Here is a 24126-nt window from a genome sequence, read left to right as displayed (position 1 = left end):
GAAAGCACACATACATGCACAAAAGTAACTAGCATCAATAATAAAACTAAAGTCTGTTTGGGGGGGGTGCACCTCCTCACCTCTCAATGTGAGTGTTTTGGCCCTAGCATCTATAACCCCTAAATACACTATCTTTGAAATTAGGCAAACTTGGAGTAAAGAAAAAAGCGAATTTAAACAAATATTGTGAGAAATAGTGCAGGTTTTATGTACAAGCACCAAATGACACAAGTACAAACAGTGTTCAAACTTACAGAGGGATTCACAGTGGAGTGAATGTGCATCAGAGTTCAGCACTAAGCCCACTGCTGTTCCTACTAGTGACAGGATACTTTAGCAAATGAGTCTGAAAGAACAGTTGAACAAAGTTGCTGTATGCAGAAGATGTGGCATTACAAGCGGAGACTGTAATGCAAACCTGAAGGCACATGATATGAAACTGAGTACAGAGTCCAGACAAGAGAGATGTCATGGTAACAAATGTCAGAAATCATAATAATAAGAAAAGTGAGAAAGAAGGGAAAATAGTGTAACAGGTTAACAGCTTCAAGTATCTTGGAGGAGTGGTTGAGGATAAAGGAAACCTCAATGAGGAGGTCAACGCTAGAATCAGAGCAGAAGCCCAAGTAGCTCCAATTGCAGAGAAAGTCGAACAGATCAGATTACAATGGTTCAGGTGCATGTGCAAGAAAGGAACAACCAATCTAGTGAAAAGACATGTGACAGGTAGAAAGAAAGCAAGAGGGATTGAAACAGTCCAGCAAAGAGATGAATGGATTGGGTGACAGAAGACCCACAACAGTTGGCCATGACCATTGATGAAGATAAGAGAGAGGCATTGAACTGAGAAAGATGGTGATAGCTGATGCAACATTTCAACCCCATGTAGAAAATTAAAAATGGGGGGGGGGGTGATGATGATGATGATGACGATCTTTTGTCTTTACTCTGAGTCAGCCCATTTCTCAGTTAATAGTTCAGATTAACATTTATATTATATATTTCAAAATATTAATATTTTAGTCATATTTCTACAATATCATAAAACATGGTTGACACAGCAAAACAAAATCTCTCACTTAATACTCGAGCCATTCACTGAAACATGCAAGACAGATAAAGTATTGACAAAGTGAGATAAATAAAACTATAGAATCCCACATTTATTAAGAGGAATTTGTATCAGTCATGTATTATAGCCATATTTAACTTAAGACAACAGAATGTCAGGCAAGGATGAAGCAGACGCTGTAAAGTATTTCAAATATAGGAAAATGTTTGTATGTTATTTCCACAAAAGGAAATTAATAAATAGTATAGCTAGTGTGGAGCACTCCTGAAAGTAGAAAACTGTCTGAAGAATCATAAAAAGAAAGAAACAGTATTCTTGGAAAGAAAAATGAGTATCTAAATAGGTTTTTCATGGGATCAGTGTTAGATTGTGTTTATTCAATAGTTTATTCAGCATCGCCATCACTAAAGTAGTTGACTGTTCTGAGGAAACTCAGTCTGCTTTTAAATGACAGGAGGTCCAGAAGCAGGACATATGCACTTGCAGAACTGCATGCATTCTGAAGATAGCCAAAAGCTAGACCACTTCATGGGAAAGTATGTAATATAAAGCCTCGAAACAGGAAAATAATTGGAGGGTTATTATTACAATTGTCGTTAACTAGCAATCCGTGTGAAAAAACAACAGAAGCAAGTAAGATGCTATGCAAACTGTAGTCTCACAAGATGACAAAGAAGCATGACTTTCAAGTTAAGAAATTTTTTTTGGAAGTGTATTTGAAATACTGTGCATGATTCCAGTACAAATATGTTACAAAGATCTCAACAGATCATACAGTTTAGCATAGAAAAAAATAAATGATAAATGAACTGAAAGAGTCAACCAATTACAATTTGTTTTAGTAGGGGAATTGGCAGAATAGAAAATATAAAGCTAAAAATCTGGTTAGAAGACAAATGCCATTGCAAGAGTACCTCTCCTTGCCCCAAGACAAGGCAGCCCCACAGATGATTATAATAAGTAGAAGGGGTATAAGGGATATGTGGGGGTTTCTGGTCACTACATAGAAACAACTTTTAGCAAACTCTTCCAAATTTAACTTGACCAAAATTTCAGCTGCTTTGTCTATTCAAGCGAGTTGATTTCTGCTGTTTGCCCTAGCCAGTGATAGAATGTCTGTAGTAGACACCAAAAGAAAACAGGCTGAAGGAGCCTCAAAATGTCTTTTTAGAGACTGAAATTTTGTGCCGGTATATTGCTTTCATCTGGTACTTTAACTGTGTTCTAGTTGCCTGAACACCAAGACCAGTGTATGTTATTTAATAGCAGCTCTCATGTCAGTACATTGATGTCAGATATAGTCAAAGAATTCACTTGGTATAATTAAATGGTGACAAAGACAAAGGGAAAGCCCTTGTTAGATAACCTACAAATATACTCATTTAGAATAAGATCCCAATAACATATTTACTAATAACTGCTGTTTTTCCTTTTATTCATCATGTGGGAGTTCCAAGCTTCTAACATGTTACCCTCTTGTAGAGGACTGTTAACTTTTTCTTTTTTTCATATTAATTCATTTGTTGATGGTATAAACACTACCTACCCATGTCTGTTTTAAGATGTAGGTAAGGACTACTGTTTTTCCTAAAACTCTTGCTCATAGTCATTCTTTATGCAGATGGATACTGAAAATCATACCTAGGCCTGGAAGATGAAAGTTAACAGCAACTCTCTATGCAGCTGTCAACTTGGCATTCTTCCCTCTAATATCTTCTATCCATGTACAATTACTATTCCTAATGTTTCAATACTATTCCGGTTTCTAAAGATATTTCCAACACTGTACTTTAGCTGTCAGATCTGACGAAGCTTATTAAAACAAAAGAGCTTGTGAACACTGGCTTTTGACCCCACATTACTGGATATAATATATAAAATACTCTTAACATGTGGTTGTTGACAATACGTTCTACTTTAAGGTTAACTTAATGATTTTATTAGCTATTTGAACAACCAGCACAAGTTTTTATTACAAATAAAAGATAAAAAAGATAAAGAAATTAAGCAAGAAAAGGTTCAACATACTGATTTAAATATGCTTTTCACTTTTGCATTTTTTATTTTTTAATATTTAATTGTTGAGATGCATTCATATTTGTTATGTATTATGTTGAATACATGCTCCTTAAATATGGGATCCATATACACACCATTTTATATATGAAGATAAGATCTGAACAAAAGTAATAAGCTTGAGTTTTACATACTATATCGAATGGAATTCCCAGGATTAGGTCCTTTCTATGTACTATCTTAGTTACTATTTTAAGAACAAAGGTCTGATTGTTAGTACCTGACCCCTTACATTAGTCATTCTTGATAAATTTCAGCACATAAAAGGTTAATAATTAAGGGCAGGTCTCCACACCCAAAGCCACCCCCCTCAGCTCCTCCCATAACTAAGGTACACCTAGGGGGTTGAGCTATTTCAAATGAACACTCACTGTAACTTCTTCTTCTCCTTTCGGCTTTTCCTGGTTAGGGGTCACCACAGTGATTCACCTGTCTGCTCATGTCTGGCAGTGGAGTTTTATGGTGTCGAGTTGCCAGCCTGGCTCCCAACCTTCCACAGAAGGCACACACATGCATGCACTCACGCCTAGGGCTAATTTAGAGTGTCCAATCCACCTACAGCATGTCTTTGGGATGTGGAAGGAAATCGGAGCACCTGGAGGAAGCCCACATGACCACAGGGAGGACATGCAGACTCCACACAGAAGGCACCCCAGCAGAGGATCAAACCAGATAACCTCTTGATGTGAGGTGGCAACGTTAACTGCTGCACCACCGTGGCCACCCAAATGAACACTCATTGTAACACTGTCTCAAAAAGCTTTCATCTGGCCAGATTGTTTTATATATTTATTATACAGAGTTTATTTAAATATATAATTGGTGATTTATTGTATGTTTGGTCGAATGATGAACATTTAAGTGACTGTGCCTTTAAGAATTGTACTATTTAAGGAAGTCTTTTTGCATTCTGAAGAAGTTCCATTTGTAGGAATGAAAGCACTTAATAATTTTGATTAAATGATTTTATTTTTATTTATCACTTTAATTTTTATTATTCTGTGGTTGGAAATCCTTTATTGTGGTGTTTGACCTTCCTTCAGCTTACTAATATCAAACGCATATTCTATCTGGTTTCCTGTGTGACAGTTTGTAAGACTGATTGGTTAATAGTACAGGCATGCTAGCTGTATAGAAAGGAATGACCTAGATATTCATCTATATACCACATAATGTCTTATTTTTGTAAAAAGGCGCAGTATCACAGATATAATTCTTTCCTGAAAGTTTCTACTTCTAACCTTGTAGATAAATGAACTGAAAGTCTAGTGACTCTCGAATGAGGTTCTGGTGTCTAGGACTAAAACAAGAGGTGCAACTGAATTATGCACCTCAGAAATGGAGCAGAAATGATCATTAGTACCAAACGTGGACACTGAGGATTTGTAGTTGATGAAAAAATTTAGTAAACACTATACTGTGTTTCAAGAGATATGGATAAGAAGACAAGCACTAAAGCTTAGAAGCCAGGGTGACACACACACTGTCCTGCAGTGTCTCAGTGGTTGGTCCATCAGTAAGAAAAGACAGAGATGATAAATTCATGAGGGATTTAAAAGATTAGATGATGATCATGGCTCTTTGAGGGCAATTAAGAGGCTAACATTTTTCTTTTTTAGAAGTTGTAGACTTGTACATTAACATAGGAAGCCTTAATCAAAAGCAAACCAGATTCATTCTGGGTGTTTGGTATTTTCCCCCAAAGCACTACATGTATTAATGAAACTGCAGATGCTTCCAAGATAAATCCATCTATCTGAATGTCTCCTGAAAACAAGGCAATGCTTCATTACCCAGAAGTTATTTTCTTTACCAGGATTTCTCAAATTACTTTTTCTTTTCATTGATCTCTCTGCATCTACAAGTCTTACACAAAGTGAAATCATTCTCTTTCCTGCTGTGCTATGCTGTAGTTGAGTCCTAAATATGAAACATCCAGGGGCAAAACAAACTGTCTCGCTGCAGCTCTTGATACATGACAATTTCACCAAATCCAAAAAGGAAACCGCCTTTAATAACTTCAGGGCGCACCTCTGCTTCCCAGCCTTTACAAATTGTCCTGAATGAAGACCCTTGAGGAAAACATATATTGAATGCCTGTGTCAGCCTCAGCTGTGCTCAAACTTTGTATTAAGCCATTCATTTTCACATTCTGGCAGTGACACTTTTTGTTCTCTGCAAAAATAACTGTTACAGAAAGTAATAGCACTGAAAACCAAATTTTAATCCCTACATAGGTGTATAAGGAAAATACTTAGCCGTTTATATAGTGACTCACAAAGGTTTGTGCAGTTACAGTGACAAGTGCCAGTGTATATTTTATATTATTATAATACTATATCATACTGGATGTTGTTTGATTGCACAGTTTAAGGTGCTTCATCTGTGTACCTGTATACTGTACCATTTTTCAATCCTACTCTTAATTGATGTACACTTTAAGGTATTAATCATCCTAGTTTTATTTGTTGTAATTTGTATAGTGTTATTCTTCTGTTATCTTAGTTTTAATTGATGTAATGTGTGTAGTGTTATTCTGTGTACTGTGAAATTGTACTTTATAAATTTATGTTATGTGGGTTCCATTTGAAACCATCGAATGTTCAGAACATTCAAATTCTGACCATCGAGACCAGAACATCGATGTTCAGAACATCGAAGGTTCAAAGTGAACTACAGAAAAAGACATAAACTTTCAAAAACTATTTTGGAACTGGAACCATTACGTGTGGAGCTTTTCTCCCTGAGCCTCGGCTGAAAAAGGACTTGTGTCCAGTCGGACTTTCCTGGTAACCAAATGTAAAATAAATGAATTATATTGTAAAAAATGGAAGCCCACCGACTCATTAAAGCCCCAAGGTCCTTTAATGACATGCATACATATGGTGTTTACTAAGCAATATGACCTTTATTGTTTATAAAATGTTCATCATATCACAGACTTAACCTCTGATGTCAATGCTCTGACATCTAACCTCATTGTGCTACATTTCTGACGTCCTTGTATCTGTCCAATTAATTCTCTGTAAATTTCCACTAGCATAATTGATCTATGCTTAGAAATATAATCAGCATTTGAAACTTAGCTGCAAATAACTGCACAGTGTGCTAAATGTTGAATTTGTTGACTAAAGTTTTCAACTACTGTGAAAATAAATGTAAAATCGTATGGAGTTTATCAGTGAAGATTTATATAAAAATATAGCTTTTAGTTCTCTGAAATGACAGTCACCTATGTTACCATTTGCCTAAACACTTTTTTCCAATAATAAAGTGTAGAAAACTGTGAGTTTCTTCTATGGAGTATCTGTGAAGGTTGTGAATACCTTCATTAAACTACAGTTTATAGTATTAGAAAATTCAAGTATAATTACCCTCACTAGCACTGATTTGTTTATAGTGCAGCTCAGTGATAATAAACAGAAGACAAATGGAAGCACCCATATGTGTCTAACGACACTAATAGTTAGGCCATGTTCTTTGAAAAAAAAATCAATGTCCGAGTTCAGAGGTTGTTGCTGGTATGGATAATATTAATATTACTGACATCTGCTAAATAAACATTACAGTTACTTGGCTCTTTTATTGCATCCATCTAAGTCTATGAACCACATTATGATGCAGCTATGTGCAGTTTGGTAATATACTATGTGTAATCACCAGTATGTTATCTTACTACTGTTTAGATACTTCTGTATAATGTAGTATATGGACTGCAGGAATTATACTCCAAAATCATGCACCTTTTGGACATCCTTAGCATGAGACCTGATCATAACAGTGTTTAGGGGTGCTTAACAAAAGCTTCTTAAGCATCCATATGCACTGTAAATTTTTTTTTTTGCCACAGACTAAGAGCAGACAGTGCCACCCGGCAAAGAACAGCAGCAGACAGTCAATGAGCTTTAAAATATGTTAGATAATTCCCTCTGCAACACTAATAAACAAAAAGTGTGCTAGAACAAAGTATTTAGCAGTTTTCAACCCTTTATTCTTTAGAGAGAGAGACACTTTGTTTCTGCTTGCTTTCTGTTTGACAGTGCTAAGTGCTTCACCAGCTTTCAAGGCTTTTGAAACTAATAAAGCACATTGTGCTCCTACATTTTTTTTCTCTAAACTGTTATACTACATGGAGCAGATAAAGCTTCATGTAGTACAAAGAAGTATGATCACGTCTCACCAATCATAACTCTTATTATGTGTTCCTCACAAACATGCCAAAATAAGAGTTTCCTTCTCAAGCTGAATTTCTTGTCATCCTTGCCTCAATCACATAATGAGTTGGTTATGATCAGACACTTGATCATAATGTTTTTACACTGTGGATGCTGTACAGTAGTTTCTGTACACTGCGGTTTATGCCTACCCGCTCTGAGACTCTTGGGTAGTCTCTTCACTGCACTATACTGCTCCAGTAATTTATTTTATGGAGACAACTGTTCGGAGCTCTTTGTGTTTATTACATTACTTGGCGTTCTTAGTTGTTGTGTCAGTTCCATTACAATGCTATACCCAGTGTTTTGGAATCCATTCCAAAGAATACTAAGTATTTAGATGCCAAAAAAAAAAAAAAAAAAAACAGCGACTTAACACGTTCGTTTAATGTAGAGTTAAACAACTATGTTCAGCAAATCTGTTGTATACCTAAGATACATCATGTGACTCAAGGAACTCTGCTACCTGCCTAACATGCAAAGGTATGCCAGCAATCTGGACATGATATTTAATGCCTTCAGATACAAAATTCAGCACAGCAGAAAATGCAATTCATCTCCACTTGTATTGAAAAAATGCTGGGCTGAATCTCTGTGCTATTGTAATTATTCATTTTAGCTAGTGAAGATAATGTCTTCCAACAGTTATTTTCAATGGGGGAGTGAAACTTGTAGATGCTCTCAAGTAAGTTTAATGTCATAGCACTGATTTTTATTTTTATTTAACCAGGAAAGTCCATCTGATTCAATTTACACAAAAGGGCAAAGGGTGCAGAGGTAAGAACTAAGACATGGTACAACAGAAACTTTACTTTCCCCTACCAGTAAGGGATTTGGTTTCCAGAACCAGGAGAAGGAGCAGAAGTTGGCAGAAAAGGAAATTCGAAGGGCAGATGACTGGTTCAGACAACATCAAAAAAGCCTTCATTCATAAGAAGGCTTAGTCTGGAACTTATCGAGTTATGTACTTTCAAATGAAGAAATGAACATTTTGCAGAAAGGACTTTCATACCAAGTAGTTACTCCTCAGACACTACTGAAGTTATTTTTGATATTAAAAAGTTTTGCAGGGATTTAACCCTTAAGATGATGTTTAATGGCAGTGACAGGGAGATTAATGTTTTTAAGAAACCTAGCTCTTATGTACCACCTGTGAATCCATTAATACATGCTTTCAAAACAATGTGTATACAGGATGTGTATAGGTTACAAAATGTTAGAATCTCAGTATATGTTTAGGGGTCCTTTCAGCAAATTCATCTCTTTTTTCAGAAGGTTTGTAGATGACCTTTTCATTGTGTGGAGTGGAACTACGCAACAGTTAACTGAATTTATCCAGTATGTTAATGAAAGCACTGCATTTTTAAGGTTCATATTTACATACTCTGATAAGGTCATAAATATTTTGGATGTGGCAGTTTTGGTAGATGAGAATAGTAGACTGTATACGAAACAATACAGGAAACCATGTCATGTCAATAGTTTACTATCATATGACTGTATGCACCCCCCCCCATGTATTTTTAAGAGTGTGATAAGGAACCAGGCTTTTAGTGCCTCTAGACTCAATGGGAGGGAGTCTGTCTTCTTGAGATGTACTGAAGGTATTACCAAGGAATTTATGGAGAGGGGCTATTATGGCCAGATGATGAAGAATAATGTAGAGGAGGTAACCAAACTCAGAGATTCAGTGGCACAACCATATTTCTCTAAGAGCCAGGTCACTAGGAAAGCTAGTAACACTAGTAATAAAGGGATGTTCAGGATGCCTTTATATTATTCGTCTGATGTACAGACCTACAAGGGCATAGTTAGGAAAATTGGGGAATTCTGACATCTGATAAAGGTTTCAGTAACATTATAGCGCAACAACCTCAATTTTTGTTCAGGAATGAGCTCTCCCTTAACAGAAAGTTATGTTTCCCAAGGAGTAAGGCTAATGCCTTAGTAAACGGAGGTTTGACTATGTGTAGGCATTGTAATTTTTGTAGTTACTTGGGCATTAGTACCAAGTTTATGCATCCAGATGAAAAACGACAGTATAATTTTAATGTTTCTGCTTCATGTAACACCAAACATGTAGTGTATCTTGCCCATTGTTTGAAATTTTATGTTGGTAAAACTGACAGAGTGTTTAAAGATCGGATTAGGGAACATGTGTACCACATTAATAGAAAGGACTGAGTAAGTGCACTATCTAAACATGTTAGTGAGACTGACGATGAACATATTTTTAAATTTCTTGTAATAGGGAGGGTGTATGAAAGTATCAGGGGCGGCAATGTCCGCAACAAGACAGAGGCTCTGGAAGCCAAATGGATTGTAAGGCTTATGACAGATAGTGGACATGGCCTGAATGACTATGTACCCCTGAAGCCTATATTAAAGAAAAGGCCCCTCTTCAGATGAATTTTATGTGTGTATTTCTTGCATTTATTCTTATTGGAAAAGTCAGTTTTTTATATATGTGTTCTTTATATGAAGTTTTATATATGTATTTTTATATGAAATTATTCTGAATATATTGTTGCTATTTTTTATAAGAGAGTGATTACAATTATATATAAGGTATATATGTATGTATGGATTTACATATTTGGGTCATGTGATTATCTAATAGCATGTGACTAGTGCTTTCAGAGTATAAAATGAAGGTTACGATGTAACATATTTACATCTGATGAAGTGGGGTACACACCTACGAAAGCACTTATGTTTTTATTCTGTGGTCTGTTCTACAATAAATAATCTTTAAACTGGAATCTACAGCCTACTCCTGGTCCTTCTTTGGTTTGTATGCTTCTAGACTCTTTTGGCTTTTTGGACCTGGAGACCTGCTTTTGGTGGTAGCTGTTTTTTTTATTCTTTATACTAAGTATTTAGATGCCAAAAAAAAAAAAAATCAGCGACTTACACTTTTGGTTAATGTAGAGTTAAACAACTATGTTTAGCAAATCTGCTGTATACCTAAGATATATCATGTGACTCAAGGAACACTGCTACCTGCCTAACATGCAAAGGTATGCCAGCAATCTGGACATGATATTTAGTGCCTTCAGATGCAAAATTCAACACAGCAGAAAATGCAATTCATCTCTCTTGTATCTGATTAAATGCAATTCATTCCACTTGTATTGAAAAAAAGCTGGGCTGAATCTCTGTGCTACTGTAATTATTAATTTTAACTAATGAAGATAATGTCTTCCAACAGTTATTTTCAATGGGGGGTGAAGCTTGTAGATGCTCTCAAGTAAGTTTAATGTCATAGCACTGATTTTTATTGTTATTTAACCAGGGAAGTCCATCTGATTCAAATTACACAAAAGGGCAAAGGGTGCAGGTTTAAGAACTAAGACATGGACATGTATACACTCAGCTGAATCAGTTCTGACAATTGAGAGGAGAAGTCATGCCAGAAGCAGACCTGGATAAATATGATGTGGTTACCCTCCTGTTCTCCTTTCTCTCTCAGCTGCATCTGAACCCTTGTTTGGATTGTACATGGTGGAGGAAATAACAGTAATTAAAAATAATTCATACTTTGGTAATTCGAGCAGTTAAAAATACAGGCTGGGATTCAGAAAGGCTCACCATGGGGGGAAGACTTAAAATGGCTATTTTCCTCCTTGCAGTGATACTTTCTGATTCTTAGACTACCTTATCACTGAGGTTTTCATCTAGTAGAGGCCTCAGTCTTGATGGAATCTCACAGGCAGAGCTGCATAACAGGAGACATTTCAAGGGAGTGTCAAATGCTAATTAGCCATGTGCTTTCCCTCAGAATGCCAACAGGTCCCAATTTACACCGAAAAGCAATGCAGAGAATCACTTGGACAACTTCATTTTCACTGTTAAAGGAAAAAGTGAAGGGTGTCAAAAGACAGTGGCCACCCATTCACTCCTACAGAAGCAATCTCATTTCAATGAAGACATGCAAGTGGGGATTGTGTTAGTGAGTTTTGTGTCTGTGCATGTGTGTGCGAATATAGGAGTGCTGCTTCTGCCAATACAATGTATGCTGGCTAGTCACCAATAGAGAGAAATCCCAATGTCCCGATAATGAGACCTTTCTCATTGTGGCCATAGTTGTCTCTGAATCACATTTTCTCATCATTGTGGTAATTGACCTATATGTTGCAGGCAATATCATAAGCAATAAAGATCCTAGAGACATTGTTATTAATCCATTGTTATATATATTAGCATAAACTAGCCTTTTGGTCAAGCCTTCAAGGTATGAAGAAATTATTTAAACAAGTCACTTTAAATAATTTTGCACATCGAAAAGAATAATTATGCATAGAAAAGTTCTTGCACAACAACAAAATGCCATAAAAAGAAATTACAGCAACTATCTCACGTTAAACTCTTATTAAGTCCTTCAGGTTGCACGGTAGTATAAGAAAAATATACCATATTCTTTCTTCAACAACATTTCTGCAAGATTCAAAAACAAGTCAAAGAAAGAACAATGAAGTATAACTTAGTGGTGCAACCAGTGGCACACTCGCCTTTGGTGCATAAGCCTGTGGGTTCTATTCATATACCAGGTAGACTGACTGCTGACACTGCAGTGCAGTATAAGGTGGAGGGGTGGTCCTGCACTCCTGAGTGTGTCTGCCTTCAGATGAGACATTAAACCATGCCCCGATCTGCTTGAGTTGGTGATTACTCGATCCCACGTCACCTATCAAAAAGACTGCAGGGTCCTTTATTTTATATAACAAAAAAAAAACATTACTTAGATATTTATAAAATGTACATATTTACGGACACATATATATGCATTTCTACTTTTTTATTTATCATTTTTCTTATAACATCTTCATTGCTATTCTTCTGTAACTGATCCTTACTCCTTCTTCCACAACCATAATCGGATTGTTTACAATATATCTGACAAAATCCATTTCCATTAAACAAAATTGTATTCAGTTTTTCATTATAAATAGCCCATATACTATAAAATAAATTCTTACCTAACCTCCTCACATATTCTTTCTTCTTGTTCTTATTATATCCATACATAATCTATTCTCCAAAAAAATTTCTTCACATAACTTTTTATCTTTTACCTTTCAAAAAAACATGCTCTGTTGTCTCTTCCTCTCCACCAATAAATACACTGTTTCAACTTTCTCTTTACATTGTCTATTGCCCTTTACTGTTTATTTATTACCAATTTCCATAGGAAATTATGACACTCAGCTATCTTGGTACACTACTTTGTCCTGCTTTTAATGGCTTTAATCATTTCTTCCAGTAATTTTTCCTATCGATTTACATAATAATATTATTTTATCACTTTATTATACCACATCATTCTGTTTTTTGCTGTATCATCAATTTTTATTTTCCATGTTAGTATTTTTCTTGATAATTTTTAATTTCTTCATTTACATATTCTTTTTCTCTTTTTGTTATGTTCATCATGTCCCAGAACTTTTAGTTCTTATATTTAAACATTATAACTATTAATTTCTCATTCTCTTCCTTTACCCACTCTAACACACTGTACAAGTTTACAGAAGTAGAATAAACAACTGGATTTAGTAACCCCAGTCCACCTGCTTCTTCACTCATATACAGCACACCTCTTTTCACTGGGTTTAACCTTGAACAGCATATGAAAGAAAACACCAACTGCACAATTTTCTTTTCATACTTTGGGGGATCGTATAAACATTTGACATATATGCTATTTCCCATTAATACAGAATTCACTAGATAAACCTTTTTCCTGAATGTTAATCTATATGTTCTCCACAGAAGACATATTTCCTTCTTTCATTTCTTTTGTTAACCCCTCCCATTACTTCATAACTTCATACTTTTCCACATATTATATCTCTAGCAAAGGCACCTCATTCATTGAAAAATACACACCCCAAAAGTTCACCACATCACTCAAACCCTTACTTTCATCTTTAATCAAGATTATTCCCATTTCCTGTAGACATCCATTCAGACAAACCAGCACTTCCCTTATCCATATTTTGTTTGTAACAAGTACAACTATATCATCTTAATATCTCAAAACTGGAATTGCCACCTCCTTTTGCATCACATATGTAGCATATTTTGTTTTATAAGCTATTTCAGTCAATACTGCATTCATTACTAGTGCAATCAACATTCCACTCATGGGACATCCTTGTTTTATACCACACTTTATGCATATTCCCTTACTCAGCCACCCATTCAGTTACACTCTCACTCTGTTTTTTTGATATGCTGAAATATACACTCTCCCAATTATATTACTTATTCCATACTACTCCATAATATCCCACAAAGCATCATGCTGTGCTGTATGAAATGACTTGCTAATATCACCTACCATATGTTTGACATCCTTCCTTTTACTTGTAGTATCACAACCAATAATAGTTCATGACATCCTTTACCTTTTATACCCTATACACTTTCTTACATAATATCCCTTATCCTTCCTGACATTCTCATCTGTATTAATCTCATAAAAATATATAATCTGTGTTATTTAGTGTGATGTGTCTCCATTTTTTATTTCATCTTCTGATCTTTCTTCCACAAAAATGTTAAAACCACACTACATAACTCTTCATAAACAAACCCTTCCTTCAACCATTCATTCACTACATTTATAAAATACTCTTTTCAAAGTCGTTAATTTCTCATACGTTTCATACCCCATACCATCTGGGCCTGATAATAAATCAACATTTCATTTCCTAAATACTTCATCAAATTCACTAACTATAATTTATTTTTCAAAAATTTCCTTAATTCATTCTGGAAATGTTTTTACTTTCCATTCTGTCTTATTTTACTCTTATGCTGTACTACAATACTTAATAATTTGCTCTTGTTTTCTTTTTACCTCTCCTTTTACATTTTTCATTCCTGCCATTATACTAATACCCTCATTTACTATTTTACCCAAATATGCAGATATCTTCTCCCATCTTCCTTGTAAATAATATTACTAAACAGTAATGCTTATTGTTTTTCAATTTAATATATATTTTTCCATATCATATCATAATATTCTGTTGTATTATTTTTTATACTCTCTAATATATTTCTATACATTTTCCCATACTTTGCATTCTCTTCCTTTCTTACATCATCCTGCCATTGGGGAAAAACACTTTTTATACTTCTTTTTAAAATTCAATCTACCATTCATTCCAATCATTACAGAGTCCTTCATGGTTGTATAATCCTTCCATAACTGCAATGCTTCCAACTCTCTAATTTTATCCCATAATCTCTCATTTATTCTTTTTACTCCACTTCCCATTGTAAAATACTCCCTTTCTTCTATAAGCTCCATCCATATTGTTAAATGATCAGAAAAAAACTGTCACAACTATATAACCATCTGCTACTCCTAACCTTCAAATAATACAAAATAATCAATTTCAGATCCAAATGCCCCTCATCAGCCCAAAGATTTTTGTTCTACACAGTTAATTTCCACATTTTATCACTTCACTATATTTTTTACATCTTTCCCTTTCTTTTTACATTTTCCCATTAAATCACAATCAAGATCCCCTGCAATTATACTTTGCATGTTAACCACCATATAGTCTAATATTTGATTAAACAGACTCTCTTTCCTTGCTAGTTATATATGCATATAATGCTATAATTTTATATGTTCTCTACCTTATGTCCAAAAAAGTTAACCTCCCCATCTTTACCATCACTGCACCTAGTATTTTCACTGTTTTTTATACAACACAACCACTCCAGAACAATGTTCACTTCCAAAGTTCCATATTGTATTTCCACACCCCACTTTTTCTGTTTGCAGTGTCTCTTCACTTGTCGGGTATCTTACATCCTATAACAGAACAACATCCACATCACATTTAGCACATCATTCCAGTATTTGTATCCTTCTTAAACTTTTAATAATACTGTTCACATTTACAGGAAGCAATCTAAAGTTGTTCATTTTCCTCTTTTCTTTAAGTTTAAGGAAAGTATTTTTAAATTTTTGTTTTCTTATTTTTACTTTTTCCCCAGTTGAACATTTTCCTCGGTTTATGCACAAATAATCCGTGATCCTCAGAAGCAGATTTTTCACTGGCTAGAATTTCCAAAAAAAGTATTAGTATCAAACCATTCTCCTGACCTCTCTTCTTGCATGCACACTCTTTCTCTACACTTCTCCCTCCATATTTTTCTCTTTTATGGTTTCTTCTTCACCTATTTCACCCTCCCCAAGCCTCTTATGTATGTTTTCCTTCCCTTTTCCCTTCTTTTTTATTATTTACAGTTTGCTCTTGACAATCCATCCAAAAGTATCCCTTTTTTACATAACCTACATTCAGGCACACACCTTCTTGCTGTATTTCCTTTCTCCACACATTGGTTATATTGTACCTTATCGCACCCATTAATTAAATGAGAAAAATAGCCACAAAAGAAACACGATTTAGGCTTCCTAACATATTTTAATGTCACTCTACACCTAACCGCAAAAATAACACTTTGCAAGTATTTTGACATGTTTTTTTTTCACATTTCAAAATGATCTTCTAACCTCTACCCTCCAGTCCATAAGTTTCCCCCATCTTAACTTTCATAATATTATCAAAAGTTTCACACAGACCCTGCATGCACTTTTTAACATCATTTTCTTCTTCGTCTCCTTCAGCAGTTTTAAACTGCAAAGTAACATTTTTTGACATTTAAATTACTACCAGAAAATGAATAATTGTTCCATGAATAAATGTCATTCTTTTTGTTACACAGCTCCAGAAATGTCATCAGCAGTCCATCAGTTTCAAATGTGAAGCCACAAAAAAGTTTCTGTCTCAATATGTATAAAAGACCAAATTTCTTAAGCTTTAAAACCCTTAAACAATTACCAAATTGCCTCATACATATTTGTCTATTATAATGTCATTTTTGTTCTTATTCTCACAGTTGATCTTCTCTTCTTTTAAAAACAGTTTTACTTACACTTTGTTAATGATCTCATTTTTTGCTTGTTGTCACTGCTGCGTAAGTTTTAGTTACTGCATTACCTGCTGCCACAAAACTATTTATCTTCTCAGTTTGTTGTGGCTTTCCTCTTTTACTTTGTCAACTGCTGCTGCTGCTGCTACACTCTTTGCTGCCACATCATCTGGTTCCCTTTCCACATTACCATCCTCGGCACTTCCGAAAATGTTATCTGCCATCTCACCCCATGAAACAGCAGAGCTGTCACCTGGATCATCTTGCTCAATTATTTTTAGCAGAATATCATCTGCAAGCCCTCCTGACATCATTTCTGTTATGTGCATCACTTCAATAGACTCGCTTACTTCCTTCTCCATGGAGACAGCTAAACGATCCTTATTAGTAACATCAGCCACACAAGAATCTTTATTTATATTCTGAAACTCTACAGGGAACAAATTTTTCTCCAAATTCTCACTTTCCACCTCCAAGCTCGCTATATATTTTCTCTCCTCCTCCATGCTGCTGCTGCTTCCCTTAGGCATATCCCTTGTTGCTGTATGAGCTCTCCAGTGTCATCTAGTGGCTCCAAAGTTTAGGGAAAGTTCCCCGATGCCCTGGCCAGATTTCCCTTGTAGTATAAATACCACATTGGGTTTCCTCCGAAAAGAGGCCAGTAGTCTAGTAGAACTAACCCGGTTAACAAAAGATAAAATAAATAAAATTAAAAAAAAAAATCTTAAACAGTTTGGAGTACTGCTATACACATCATTAAATGGTGTTCTTACAGTACTAGTAGTAACAGCATTCTTAAATGTCTTGCATATGTTCCTTTACCCATACTTCAGTTTGTTGAATTGTTTCCCCAGTATAGTACAGGCTAAAGGAGCAATGTAAGCCATAAACTATGGTTCATCTGTAATAATCATGCAACTGTAGTGACAAAAAAAATTGCCTTTAATAAGATATCTAATAAAAAAATCTCTGTATTTACAGACAGAAGAGCCTTTACATAGAGTACTGATACCTAAACTATCAATTTTTTTCTAGATACTAATCTCTATGGATGAATCTGCCCATTATGCTTGGGGACTTTGTATAGGAAATTATAGAGGTATGACTCACTGAGGTACCTGCTGTAATAATGCATCAATATTTCTTGATAATTTTACCCACACTTCCAGGAAATGGAGTATAGTGGATCAGTTAACACAACTACACATCATATCCACCACCGTCACTCCTTAAAAAACTCTCCTGGTTAGAACTCCCATAACTTCTATCCTATAACCAATTAACCTTAGCACACAAACTACTATATCAACTTGAAAATAAACTGCCCTTCTAAATATTCTCCACCCTGATACCACAAATTGAAGTTTTCGGTCAACAAATATATTTCTACTCCAAGTGTCCAAACCCACTAATACAGCAGGGGACTCCCTATTTTCTCATCATGTAGCACCAAGGTGGAATTCACTACTTCACATCCTCAGAAGCAAAACAAATACCAACCAGTTCAAAAATATTCTTAAAAATTATCTTAATGACACCTGGCTTTGCTCCTGTACTACTCCAGGCTAACTAGTTTTAATAGTTTCTGGACATACTTTTCCTTCTTCCCTGACCACCTCATAATCTGTGCTCTCTATCATGACTAGATAATCTCTAACCTCATCTTTTTCTATCCAATTTCCCCCCTACAAACCCTTGCTTAGCTAACTTTGAGAAACTACAGTGTCTACACTAACATAAGGAATTAGATGATTGCATAATACAAATGTCCGCTATAATAGCATAGGATGTAATTTTTGGTGTACTGTAAATCTTGTATACATTTTGTATAATTTCTTGTATAAGTTTTGTATAATCACTATATGTGAAGCATTTCACCTGGGCCTCTGCTGAAAATGGATCTTATACCAGTCGGACTTTCCTGGTAAACAAATGTAAAACAAATAAATAAAATAAAACTTTCATTAGGAAACCCACATTTGCTAACAGTTTTGTTTTGGTCACTAGTGGCCGCCATCATTTGGGAGACTCTCTCCCATATGTAGAATTTCTTTGAGCTCAGAGGCAGTAATAACTCATGAAATTACTGGGAGTTTGACTCAGAGAGGGTATTATGAGAGGATCTGAGAACAACTCTATAAGGTGGTGGTAAATAAGCAGCATAAGCCCTGTAAGGGAGAATTCCTGTATTTTATATTTATTTTATTTTGCTTTTGTTTGCTTGGTTTGTCCAACTTGTTTAGTCAAAATCCCTTTTCAATGCAGAGCTGGGAAGGAAAGCTCCTACATATTGCAAACATTTTAAAACAGACATTCAGGTAATATACAGAAACATAGACTAAGTAATATAAAGTAATATACATTAACAATTGCATATTCATTTGCTAATTGGATTACATTCATATAAAATAAAGGCAACCATTATAGTATAAAAGATGCTTATGCAATAACAGTTGTTGAACACTGAACATTTGAAGAGGTACATTAATGGGTTTGTCAACTAGATAACTGATCATGTGATTAATGCTTAGGAAGATATATAGATAAATAGATGTATAGATAGTTCTATTTGATTGATAGCTTTGTCACGATGATAGGGAAGATGTTTATGTCGTTCACAGTATTAGTTTACTTACTCATTTTTACGTCCTGGTTATATTCTTTTCAGACCTAACAGTTCCATATTGCTATGGAGAAAAACATACTTTTGTACTTTTGCACACAAGTGTGTTGGAATCACAACATCAAATGAAAAAGAAAGATAAAACTGCCTGGAAGGGATTTTGCCAAAAGCATTTGAACAATAAAAGAAGTTTTTTCTGTGAGTGTAAATACATTTCACTGATATTGCCTCTCTGGCCCTAACTTAAAGTCCTGCAGTGAAGCAAGTGAGTGTCAAAATAGTGACAGATATTTTTCAAAAATAAATACATAGAAAGATATTGTGCTCAGTAGTAGTTTCTCTATTGCGCTTGTGATTTAAACAGGAATGGAAAGTCATATTATGACATAGCAATGCAACCCTAAACCAATACCATAAACTAAGCCCCATTTTGATGGGATATGTATAATTATTACACAAACATGACCAAAGTAAGATCTGTTTTGTCAATAATATATCCAACTTCCTTAGATGATGACTGTTTTGAGGTAAGTAACTTCTGTTTTATATGGCAATTCAGAAAATTTGGTTATTTTGTGCATTTAAACAGTGGGTTTGGGTTGTCTTTCTCATTATGGTATACTTACACTAACTGGTATTGACTTCTTGAGTTAATAGCCATAAACCAGTTTGCTGTGCAGCCATCTGGACCTATTCTGAGGTGGTAACTGTTGTGGGTACTTTGGCTGGTTGTGTGGTTTTTGGTATTTGACTAGTGCAGCTGTTCAGGGAGTGAAACTGGAGTTGTCTATCCTTAAAGTAATGTAATCAGAAACCAATTGTGCTGAAAGGTAAAATATCAGAGAGAATCTCCAGAATAAATTCTACTTTTTGTGTAAAAAGCATCGTTTGTAAGGTGAAGAAATTATACATGTGTACTGAACTTCTGTCATGATTAAATCAGTCCCCTGACTCTAGGTGACCTACTTCTTATCCGCATGTTCTTCTGACATACTGTTTTAACTCTGCCTTGATATTCCTTACTGATGGAGCTCCTTAAAGAATTTCTTCATGTAATTTATCCAATTCCTATTATCTACACTATCAACCTTATCCCCTTCAGACGTCTAGGGGAGCCAAGGTCTATCTCTGCAAGAAATGGATATAACAAAGTGGGATATCAATCCATCTCAGGATGCAGGTGCATAGATGTGCGCACACACACACACACACACACACACACACACACACACACACACACACACACACACACAGACCATACAGGTACCTAACGGCAATATAAAGTATGGTCAACTCACATAAGAACACATCTTTAGGATGCTGAAAAAAATAATGACCCACGTGAAAATCCATGTAGATAAAGGCATAAAATGCAGCCTCCACAGAAAAAGCACCCCACATCTGGAAACTGGACCTGAAAAACAAGTGCTGAGAGGCAAAAATGGTAAGATACGAACAACTGTGTAACCTATTAAATGACTAAAGTTTCTAGTAAATCAGTGTAGCTGCCTAGAATTATGTCCTAATGCAACAAAGCTGTGCATTTAAAACCAACTAGGCACACACTCTTCAGTATTTTACTGTCACCAAAGGCTGTTCAAAGATAAAGCTCAACTAATTAACTGACATTTTGTATTTCTCATCTCCAATAAATTCCCTTTCATCTGTGTGTTTGCAAGAAATGTCGTACCCTCTATCTCATACAATTTTACAAGTGGAAATATGCTAATCTATAGCTATTTCTTACCAGCCTCACTAGGCCTGCTTTCACTTCCTTGTCAACATTAATTTAATAACAATGCCTACAAGCTGTGCAATAAGGAATTTCAAACTAATTCGACACATTTATGGTATCATATAAACTGACCTGTATCATCTCATGGGAACAGCTATTATTACAGACTTAGCGCACTTCACTGACACCCCTAATGGTCACAAGAAATGCAAAAATATTTCTAAAAACTCCACACACAGAGAAGTGCAAATATGCCATCAGTTTTTTGATACTCTTCATGACACAATTCAAGTTCTAATGTAATGTTTTTAATATCAAAGCACCTCATGTAAATACAGAAGGTACAATTAAGCACCAAAAAATATGTTGTACATCACAGTCCATTCACTTGGGTCACCATTCTCTTTCTCAGCTGCTGGCATGTAATTAATTCCTGGTGTTTCTTTCTCTTCTCTCTCTCTCTCTCTCTCTCAAAATCTCTTTCTCTCTCTCTCACACACACACACACACACACACACACACACACACAAAATCTATATCAAAAGTTGATTTACAGTGATTATTCTATCTCTATTTCCAACTCATACTCAGAAACAGTGAGTGATTTTGTGTGTCTGTGTGTGCGTGTGTGTGTGTGTGTGTGTGTGTGTGTGTGTGTGTGTGTGTGTGTGTGTGTGTGTGTGTGTGTGTGTGTGTGTGTGTGTGTGTGTGTGTGTGTGTGTGTGTGTGTGTGTGTGTGTGTGCGTGTACTTTAACATTTGATAAAAAAAAACAGTACATTAATTTCACCATCTCGTTGTTGTAATAGAGACAACAGACAAATATTTGAATGTCTGACCTAATCCTTAAAAAACAGACTGCTACTTCTATTTGAGGTGAAAAGACGCCTAGAATATGCTATTAATGATAAAAAATATATTTGTCTAACTCTGAGATGGCCCAGGCGTACTTATTAGTTACGATTGTGAAGTACTCAGAACTAATTTTAATAACTTATTATACATTATAACACAATGAGAAAGACCTCTAAGAGTAAACAACCTCCCTGTACTATAATCAGCAATAATACGTCCACTATGAAGTAGTTTAATTTCTTTTGTGTTTTTATAGATGCATTCTCTACATCTGGTAACTTTTAAGTTAATTTATGAAATAGTATGCAGTTTTGCTATCCGAATCAGTAACCATTTGAAATGGGACCCACTAGAGCAAGTTCTGAAATATGGAGAGTGAATGACCAAAAGATCGGACTTACATATACTAAGTCTAAGATGCCATTTCATGGAGTATTCTCTTTTCTATGAGGTATGGTAATAGGTTCATAGGTTCATAAGTTGGTACTAGGCTATAGGCCCTAGGGCCTATACAAGCCTAGCCATAACAATTCCCTGCCTATTTCTTCCCACAATATTTACTTCCCTGGACCCCTAATGTCATAGATGTATATATGTTTGGGGGTGTAACGGGCTTGCCACCCTGCAAAAATAAGTTTAAAGAAGAAGAGTGATTTTCAACATTTGCCCTTCTGTGTTTGATTTCGGTCTTTTTTTTGGCTTGTTGGGACTCAGCATTTTGAATGCTGACATTTCAATTGGGGGTCTTTCTGAACACTTCCCAATAGCTGTGGTAGGTGTGGTTAAGAATTATGTTTTTCAACAAGATAATAATTCCTATAATTACACTTACATGCTAAAAATATAACACTACATTCACCTATTATGACTGTAGGTATCCTTTAATTTGTATTACATAGAAACTAGAATCTACAAATAACTCAATCTGGCTACCATATATTACTGGCATCATTAATTTCTTCCTGATAATTATCTCATCTACAGCTGCTGCTACTAACAACACTCTGGTGGTATGCTGCAGGATTTTTAATAACTCATCTAATGACAGACAGTCTGACAAAAGAAATAAATTACTGGACGTGCTACTGTGCACTTTTTATTATACGATGGCAGCTCTTTACTATTCAGAAATGAGCATGCTCATTGGACAAGCCCAACCAATAAATCTACTGTAAATAGAGCATATATCAACAGAAAAAGTCAAGCTACTGAAGTATCACTGAGCAGCCAGACTTTCAATCAGAGTGTGCTGAGAGACAGAACAAAATATAAGACAAATTAAGTACAATCTGCAAAACAAAACAAAGAGAAACCAACCTGATTTTCCTTATATTTTTGCTCTGTCTCTTTATTTTTAACGTTTAAAAAAAAACAGCAACTGAGATTCTGTTTTCTCTGTCACTTCTGCTACACTGCACTGCACTGATGTACGGAGTGCAAGTCTTATATGCATGTGTAGAACATTTGTACATGGAGGACAACATGGAAAAAGACTGAAGTGCCCTTATACAAATATACTATTTACAAAAAGTATACAATTTCTGTCTTAAATAATGCAATTGCATAACATCAATAACTCACTCCTATTTCTGGGTATATCAGGATTTACCTAAGGTTGGCTTTATTTGATCTGTCTTGCTTTAGCCTCATGATCAAAACACCCCAGATGTAGGTAAATCTTGATATACCGATACATAGTTGTGGATTATTGCTTAATTATAAAATACAGCTTTCTAATAGATAACTATGGTTGCCATCCTTTTTTTCTTATGCCGTACAGCCATGTCAAACTGACTAACAGGATGAATCAAGCATACAGTACTCAACAGTAGTCCAATTATTTATTTTATAATCTGTTAAAAAGTCATAAGGAAACACTCAACAGTAGTCCAGTTGCTTGTTTTAGAATCCGTTAAGCAAATAAACAAATATATAAAAAAGTCAAACTGACTAACAGGATGAATCAAGAATACAGTACTCAACAGTAGTCCAATTATTTATTTTATAATATGTTAAAAAGTCATAAAGAAACACTCAACAGTAGTCCAGTTGTTTGTTTTAGAATCCGTTAAGCAAATAAACAAATATATAAAAACTAGAGGCTTCGGATGCTTTAGGAGTTACATTCCAAAACACTTTGCACCAGTCAGAAGATGGTTCACCAAAGTTAGGCTGCTATCAAAATGGTGGTGCTCCCAAACGTTGGTCTTGTGAAACACTATACAAAACAGAACACAGAAAAAGCCGCCCACTGCACTGAGCTGGTGTATCATATGCCACTGAAAACCAGTGTGATATGAGATAAGGCTGTCTGTCCAAGTATTAACATAGAAAAGAAGACATTATGCTAAAATAATACTTCCCTGCAACACCCCAACACCATAGCACCTCAGACATGAGTGCAGTTCTTGGTGTAATACAAAACTGGGTACTGTATTCATCCCTAAAATCTTGCAACCTCAGAAGGTGAATATTTTAACACTGGGGTGTGGCCATGCAGTTTCACACATGGGAAATACAAAGAATGGGGCTTGATCTGCTGCAGAAACAAAGCAAAACATATGTCCAGTACGGTAATGTTGCTTAATACTAAA

At 35.3% G+C, this 24126-nt stretch overlaps 1 protein-coding gene across 1 annotated transcript in view; it reads right to left on the bottom strand.

Moving 5' to 3' along the window:
• Positions 1-24126, bottom strand: part of LOC122808598 (junctophilin-3-like) — a 1013050-nt gene that overhangs the window by 281831 nt on the left and 707093 nt on the right. The window lies entirely within an intron of this gene.

Source organism: Protopterus annectens, chromosome 8.part0 (assembly GCF_019279795.1).
Source record: "Protopterus annectens isolate FY-2018-M chromosome 8.part0, PAN1.0, whole genome shotgun sequence".
Lineage (NCBI taxonomy): Eukaryota > Metazoa > Chordata > Ceratodontiformes > Protopteridae > Protopterus > Protopterus annectens.
Note: the sequence above shows the minus strand (reverse complement) of the source record. Positions and strands in the feature narration are given on the sequence as shown.